The sequence below is a fragment of the Emys orbicularis genome, chromosome 1 (assembly GCF_028017835.1).
Source record: "Emys orbicularis isolate rEmyOrb1 chromosome 1, rEmyOrb1.hap1, whole genome shotgun sequence".
Lineage (NCBI taxonomy): Eukaryota > Metazoa > Chordata > Testudines > Emydidae > Emys > Emys orbicularis.
The window spans coordinates 7263011-7271395 of NC_088683.1; the positions used below are offsets into that span (position 1 = coordinate 7263011).

At 50.7% G+C, this 8385-nt stretch overlaps 2 non-coding genes across 2 annotated transcripts; both read left to right on the forward strand.

The window, feature by feature from the left end:
- The first annotated feature begins 3071 nt into the window (after positions 1-3071).
- TRNAP-AGG (transfer RNA proline (anticodon AGG)) lies at positions 3072-3143 on the forward strand. Its single transcript has one exon. It is a non-coding gene; the product is annotated as a tRNA-Pro (tRNA).
- Positions 3144-7589: 4446 nt separating this feature from the next.
- TRNAP-AGG (transfer RNA proline (anticodon AGG)) lies at positions 7590-7661 on the forward strand. Its single transcript has one exon. It is a non-coding gene; the product is annotated as a tRNA-Pro (tRNA).
- The last annotated feature ends 724 nt before the right edge of the window (positions 7662-8385 follow it).

Genomic DNA, 8385 nt, shown 5'->3' on the forward strand with positions numbered 1-8385 from the left:
ATTTTAGGTTGCTGTGCTGATGTAATGTCGTTGATTTCAGGAGCGAGAGAGAGACAGGACAGAAGGAAAGAAATACCAGGGCAGAAAGTATCACAACAGGGAAGGGCGGCAGCGCAGCAGCTCACGTGCCTTTGCGCAAATTGCCTTTGCTGGCCATTAGGTATGTTTATTAATGGGCTGGGGACCGGGCGTTGCGATGCTTTTTAGGCCGTGCAGGTGAAAAACAAAGCTTTAAACAACAGCAAGGGCGGCTGGCCTTCCTCTTGGGAAGACAATTTTTCAGTGGTGTTTTTTTACTTATTTTGGGGCTAGGGAAGATGAGCTGAGCTGACCTGGGATACAAGATGGGATGGGAGATTAAAGTAACCCCAAAAGGGGAAAAGTGAGCAGCATAGTTTATTTCCTTATTATTTTGTTTAGTAATTAGGCCCAATATTTGCCACACCAATTTTGGTTCGTTAATTTTTGGCTTCACATTTTTTTGTTCTTCCAAAGCATGATTCCAACAGTCCTTGAATGATATTAGGGCGACCTTTTTGTTTGGACTAATTTGTTTTTTTGTCTGGGGTTTTGTTTGTTTGTACTTGTTTACAATGTTTATTATTGAAATAACATTAACTTACTTTTTATAAATATTTATTATAGGCCATTGTAATATTTTATGAACGTTTATATATATATTTTATAATTGAGTTTATAATTATAGTAAATTTGTTGGCCCAATTATTATATCATAATCCTTTTCTAAAAATGAACCAATTCTGCCCAGGATCGAATATTTGTTCATAAAACTAAAATTACAAACAAAACCTTTATTTTAGTTTAAGCGTTTAGAAAAATGGGGAAAAAAGGTACTTAGTTATATTTTAAGGCTTGCAAATTCCTTATTTTAAAATTGGGATTTACAAATTTTACCTGATTAAATATTACAAAAAGTTATAATTAAACTTTGTAGATGTTAATAAAGCTCAAGAATTTACCAGCTAAAACAAAACTTAAACCTGCTGCTATGATATGTCTGTAAGATGTTTAAGAACAAATTAGCTTTTATTATTTTTATAGATTGTACGCTCAGAATGGGCAAAGATGGAATTCCCCCCCCCCTTTTTTCTTGCTTACACAGTGCAAGCTGTACATTTACACAGATTATGAAAATTGTATGCATTAGTGGTTAAACTTGCTTACTTGGAGAAAAAGCCCTGATGGCATTTTTACCCAAGTGTGTTGCCTTCTTTAAAAAGAAGCAACAAAATGATGGATTTTTTTAACCACTTTTTGCATTTGCGAGCCATTGGAACACCCAAAGGTGGCAAAAACAGGAAAAAAGAGTTATGAAAACAAAACAAGAAGAAAAATTGCAAAAACAAACCAATTAGAAAAATTACCAAAAAGTTTGGTGTTGCAAGAGCCCTTGGTTTTGGTGGTTTAAAATTAATTTACCATTAATGCAGTAGCAGTTTTGAATTAAGCTGGTATTTTGTTAACAAGGAAGGGTTACCCAAGATTTTATTTTAGTATGAGTTTGCCTTAGCAACTAATAATTTTAAATACTTTAATTTTTACTATATTTGTTTTTTTTAATACTTCATTAAAGTTTTAAAATGATAACTGATTATGAAAACTACAAACTATAAAATAAAAGAAAAATATGAAACAAAGCATTTCTTAAAGATTTTTTTAAAAATATTAATTTTAAAACAAGTGTTAAAAAAAAAGTTATTAAAAGCAAAATCATTATCGGTTTACTTTCCATGCTTATTTTAAACAAGCTGAACATAATCAAAAATGTTAAAACAAACTTTGTTTTAAACTAACTTTGAAAACAATGACTTTTTTTTTTTTTTTTTAAAGAATATCAGGGTTGGAAGGGACCTCAGGAGGTCATCTAGTCCAAAGCTCAAAGCAGGACCAAACCCCACATCCTTAAATGGCCCCCTCAAGGATTGAACTCAAAACCCTGGGTTTAGCAGGCCAATGCTCAAAGAAGTGAGTTATCCCTCCCCCCACTTGTTTGCCAAGCTACTAGCTTCTGAATCTTTATTAACTCTTTAAGTCCCCATACAGGCCACCAATTGTGCTGTATTGATTTTAAAGAGATAAAGGTGTTCATAAACTTTTTTTCTACTTAGGGATACTTAGGTTTGGAGTTTTTGTTTCGTTTTGTTTTTTTGTTAGCCCAATTATTACAACCACACTTATCTGGATAATGAGTCTATCCAGAGTTATAACAGTAAGGATTAAAAAGCTACAAGAGTTTTGGCAGAGATATAAATCCTCCTGCTCTAGGGCACAAGCCAACCTTTAATTGATGGGTGTAAAGAGGAAACTTCCCCTGGACAGGTTATCCCATATCTGCTTATTGCAGGATTTCTTGCCTCTTCCTCTGAAGCAGCAGGTACCAGCCATTGCCGGAGATGGGCCCCTGAGCTACATGGACCCCTGGTCTAGCAATTTTTTATATTCCTATTAACATGTTTTACAAATAAGATTATTGGGCTTGCCCAGACATTTTACTTTCATTTTTATTCATTCGAATGTTCCCCAACTTGAGTGTTTTGTAACCGGGTTATTCACACTGGTGCTGCTGAAGGAAGACAAAGAAGCGACTAATAGATCTCAGAGCTCTGGGCCGGTGACAAAGTAGTACTCAGCTACAGGAGAGCTCGCTGTTTGTTCTGATTTAATGAGGGCATCATGTTGGAACCGGAAGATCAAGTATAAGAGGAGAATTGACCATCAGATTCTGAAGGCCGTGAGCTGAGATGAACTGGTTTGCCAGCACTGCTAGTGAGCTCAAAGCCGTAGCGTCGCCAGTTTTGTGAAGGGGCTAAACTGTAGCCGGGCAAATCACATCTACAACGGAGTTTTCCATCCTGGCAGCTTCAGCGGGGTGAAAATCCCAGTGTAGCGAAGGCCATAAATTGTTCTCTCAAGTGTGTCTAGGAGCCAGGGGAAAGAGTCAAGGGAACATCCTGCTGCCAGATGTGTGTGGAAAGTCATATGATCCCCGAGTGCCAACACAGCCAATGGCTCATCTCTAAAAACATCTGGAAGAGGGACTTTGCTCAGCTGGCTCGTTGGTCTAGGGGTATGATTCTCGCTTAGGGTGCGAGAGGTCCCGGGTTCAAATCCCGGACGAGCCCATAATTTTTTTAGCATGTAGCAGCACCGTGATGGGCAGTGGGATGGATGAAGATTTTGCGGAACAAACTGACTTTCCCCACATAAATAATGTACGGAAAGTAAGTGAGACTTTTTGTCTACAATTCCCAAGTGACAGAAAAATGGTGAAGTTGGATTAAAACACACGCGCTTTTTCCATTGCAACCCCACCCTGCCGCGCCGCCTGCTAGCTGCCCACGAGAATCAGTGGCGTAGCCAGGGTCTAAGAGCAGGGGGAGCAAACATAAAAAAGGCGTCCTCCCTTGGCTCCTCCTACGGCCGCTCCGCACACCTCCCCTTTGGCTGGCTCCTCCGGCCGTGTCCCCCGGCCCTCATGGGGTCCACTGTGCGCTGGCCTCCCCTCTGCACTGCTACGGTGCCGAGCACCCCCCTCGCCGGGCCCCCCAGGCAGGGGGGTGAGGTGACACCCCCACGTGCCCTGGGCCGGGCCAGGCCGAGGTGGGGTCCGTGTCCCTCTAAGAGCGGGGCTGGGCTGAGCCGAGCCAGCGGGGGGTGGCTCCGCTCCCCGCTGCAGGCTGATGCCGGAGCCTGGGCTGAGAGCCAGGCTCGTCTCCTGCACCAGCTCCGGGCGGGGCTTTGCTGCGGCTCCCCCAGTCCCCCCGGGCCTGGCCGCCGCACGGTAGGGGCGGGTTGCTTGAGGCAGGGCAGGACCCGGTGGCGCCGAGGGCTGAACAGGCCCGGCAGGGCGGTGCGGGGGCTGCTGGAGGGGGAAGCTGGGGAAGGGGTGGCATGGCCTCAACCCCCTGGGGCTGCCTGCCCTGAGGAGGAGGCAGAGGGGCGCAAGCCGCAGCAGGACCCCAAACCCCCGGGGAAGGGGATCTGGGGCCAGTCCGGGGAGGCAGGAGCAGCCCTGGGGGTGCTGGGCGCGTGCAGGGCAGAGCCCCGGGAGAGCCCCAGCCCCGCAGCAGGCAGCAGCAGCCAGGAAGGAGAGGCGTGATGGCAAACGCAGCGCCAGAGCGGGCCGGCCCGCTGCCCACGCTACCTCCACCCACTCGGCCTCAGAGCCCGGCTCGGGGGGCTTCACCTGCAGCCGGGAGACCAAACACTGCTGCAGAAGAGACGCGCTGGAGGCGGCCATGCCCAGCAGCGCGAGCAGACTGGGGAGCCCGGGCTAGGCCACGGAAAGGCAGGCACCGCCCCCCAGCAGCACGCGGAGCCGGAGCTGACCCGGGAATTGCTAGCGCCGCCGCTTTCCGCTTCCTGTTGCCCCCCCCCCCCCCCCGCCTGCAGGATTTCAGCCCTGCTCGCTGGCGCCATGATAACCCCTAACTAAGGCGCCGCTTTTGGAAAATGTGCTGAGGGGAAGCGGCTGCTTCCCCTGCACCCCACTAGCTACGCTATTGACGAGAATGAGTATTCCATGCCCTGCCCTGGGCGGGGGCTGAGCTGGAGGGGAAGGGGCGCCTGTAACGCAGCAATAACAAAGTCAGGCCCATGACCAAACACTTGCCGATCAGCTGTAAAACTTTCCACCCAGAAAGCAGCACGTACTCATTTGTTTCTGATCTAGCCAGGTGTCTCCGTCTATTCGGCACAAGCGACAGAGAAGCTTTGGGCCCGATGTTCCAGGATCTGAACACAAGACAGTGTTGGCCCCCGGCGGGATCTCATTCAGAGGGGCGAGGGGCAGAGCATCGCGCCTACCCAAAGGGAGCGAAGCGTTGTTTAAAGCGGGGAGGAAAGGAAAGCTGTGGGCTCGGGTGGGGTTTGAATCTGGCACCTCCCAAACCCAGACACATACTTCTAGACCAACAAGCTAGCCAGGAAGACAGGGTGCTGGTGGCTTTTCTGAATGTCCCCCAAGCCACACTGAGACGGACGCTACGTATTAATGTGCTCAGCAGAGGCACAGGAGGGTTCCCATGCATTGGCCTGACACCGGGAACACAGTCAATATCCTCGCACCAAAGGCGTCATTTACATCAAAACCTGCAGCCGCGTGGGGAGAGGGAGACTAACTGGCTGTTGAAAGCAACATTTCTCAGTAGCCTAGTAGATAGTAAAGGCTAAAGAGTAGATCTGAAGTCTCCCTAGCTTGGTAAGCCGTAGCCCGGAGCTGGAGAAAGGAGACTTTTGTGCTCTGGCAGACCAGGTACCAGCTCCTGCCGACGTTCTCATGTGAACACTGACACACACATGGCTAGGACCAGTCTGGCTCAATGAGTGTTAGATTCATAGACGTTAAGGTCAGAAGGGACCATCATAGTCATCTAGTCGGACCTCCTGCACCTCGCAGACCACAGAACCTCACCCACCCCCTCCTGTAACAGACCCCTCACCTCTGGCTGAGTTTCTGACGTCCTCAAATCATGGTTTAAAGGCTTCAAGTTACAGGGAATCCACCATTTACACTAGTTTAAACCTGCAGTGACCCGTGCCCCATGCGGCAGAGGTATTAGAGTGATGAGAATGTGCTGAGACGTTATGGCAGGCCTGTGAGTTGCTGCCGGCATTAATCTCACCTGTAACATCTGTCTCCCGTATTGTCAGGTCATCTTTGAGCGTTTGCATTGTGAGCCTCTGTGCCCGCGTAACTCAGCAGAGGAGAGAGGCGTTAACTCGTGTGAAATGCTGGTCTCCAGCAGAAGGTGTTCTGCCCTGCCCCACGAGGAGACCCAGCGACGCCAGACAGATGATAGTGGAATGTTAAAGAGGACGAAAGTTTGTGTTGTTTACTCTGCTCTCTCCCCCCATGAAGAGGAGATGTGTAAGTGAATCCCTCCCCTCAGCTGAGTTTGCAACTCGAAGCAGCATGGGGGGAAGGGAATAAAAACCCCTAACAAGGAGGAACTGGATCTCATTGCTGCTTGGACTCCTCTGGGCCTAAGGTTTCTAGGCATAAGCAAGGGATCCCCAGCTGCTTAGCCTGGGTTTGCCCTAAAGGATGTACAGAGCTCACTTATTACAGAAGCTTCTAGTACTTTTTGAAACTTAAGACTAGAACTCATTTGTGTATCTACCTGCTTTAACCTTGTAAATCACTTTCCCATTTCCTTTCCCTAATTAATAAATCTCGAGACCATTTACTGTAGGATTGGCTACAAGCATTGTCTTTGGTGTGAGATCTAAGGTGCCACTGACCTGGGGCGAGCGACTGGGAGTAACCCGAATATTGCTGTGATCTTTGATGTAAGGGACCGTCTATCACAAAGAGAAGCTCACTGGGGTGGCCAGACAGATCGGCGTACCCCCGGGGACTGTCTGTGACCCCACGTGAGGGAGTTTACACTTGATAATTGATTAAATCGAAGTATAGAACTCACCACCAAATTGGAGTTTGCAGTGACCGGGTTCCCCCTCCCTACGGTGACCCAGCCCCTCACCCTCTCCCCTGCAGCCCGTTCCCTTGCTCTCTGCACTGGCCTCTGGACCCACACAACTTAACCTGCCTCCCCCCGGGCTGAGGCAGGGGAAGGAAAGGAGGTGCTGGGGGTGCAGGGGATTCTGATGATGGGGCGGTCATGGGTCTCCAGGATCGGGCTACGCCCCAAGCCTTGGCACAGTCTCTTAGAGGAGTGGGCCAGCCCCCCAAGGGGTCTCACTCTTCCTCCAGGGTCAGCCACTCGGCCTCACCACCTCCTAGACGGACCCTCTGGGGCTCCAGCCCACCCGCTTCACCCCAGCGAGGCCACCTGAGATAGAGACTTGGACACTGCCTGGACCGATGCCCCTCGGCCAGCGTTTGCAGTGACACTCACACGGTGACGCCTTGTCAGGTTTACTAGTCACCTGGCGCACCGCACAGGGCGCCCTGAGGTTAGCCCAGAGCTCTGGAGGTGAAATCATCGTCCAAGCCCATTCTGGTCACAGTCTGAGCTCAGGTGAGTGCCACAGGACATGCCTAGCGGTGCCTGGCACGGGAGCCCGTCTGTCTCCACCCCTGTGCCCGCAAGGAGCTGCCCGGGTGACTGCTTCCCTCCCAAAGTTCAGCCACATCGGTCGCTCCCAGAGCTACGGGCTGCCTTGGCTGGGCAGCAGGTGAGTGAGCCCCTCTGTGCTGTGCCAATTTCCTACAGCCTTGGGCACCGCTGTCCCGGGCCCCAGGACGTGCGAACTAGTGTGCAGGGTGTGAACATAGGGTGTATTCTGTCACAGCTCCCCACGCGCAGCATGGCCCATCGCGAACGCAGCATCGTTCTAAAGGGAGACGCAAGCAACGGGCCCCTTATGCAGCCAGGGACTGGTTTTGTGGGGGCTCTGGTTTGCTTGAAGTGGCTTGACTCAGGGTCTAGGGGATATTGTGTCTGAGCCACCCACGGTGTAAACTGTAAGTGCTGTAAAGTGTGCCGAGGAGCTGGGGAAAGAACCGTTCCGCTGCTTGAACCTCAGAGGCCACATGGTCTTGTGGTTTCCAGCACTGCCAAGGTCTCCTCCAAGACAACATCTGGCAGAAACATTTCCCAGCTGGCTTGTTGGTCTAGGGGTATGATTCTCGCTTAGGGTGCGAGAGGTCCCGGGTTCAAATCCCAGACAAGCCCACTTTTGATGGTCGGGGATCTGCCAGAACGAAGCAATTTCCCACAAGAAGAGAAGCTTGGTGAAAAGGAGGAAGTTTATTGCCTAAAATCCACGGCAGTGCCCAGCCTGGCTGCCAAGCCACATCCCAGCTGGACGCATTCGATTAACGTTCCCCCGTTGCTCAATAGAGCCAAATGTTTTGGGGTCTCCTCCTGCCTGGCCGATCTTAGAGCAAAAGCCACAGGTGGCCCTTGGAGTCCCTCAGGGCCTCCCCCAAGCTCCCCCCCCATGTTGCTCTGATACCCCACACTGCGGGCGGCTGGTTTCCATCGCCGGCTCCGCTACTGTTTCTATTCGGCTGCCAAAGCCGAGCCGATCTCCTGGGTGGGAATGTTTCAGCTGGTGCCAGTTAACACGCAAAGGAGAGGCGACCCCATAAGCCGTGATGTGGCCTTGGAAGCCAGGTTTGGGCACTGCTGTGCTATACCTGGGTATCATAAGGGTCCCGCCGCGCTGGGCAGCCGCGTGCCCCCGTCACATCCCCGCCGCGCAGCCCCGTGCCCCCGTCACGTCCCCGCCGCGCCGGGCACCCCAATGCCCCCGTCACGTCCCCGCCGCGCTGGGCAGCCGCGTGCCCCAGTCACGTCCCCGCTGCACATACTCAGCCACAGCTGCAAGCTATCACACTTACCATCCTACGATCTCTTTTCTACTAGCTGCATCTCTTACATATTTACAAGGCTA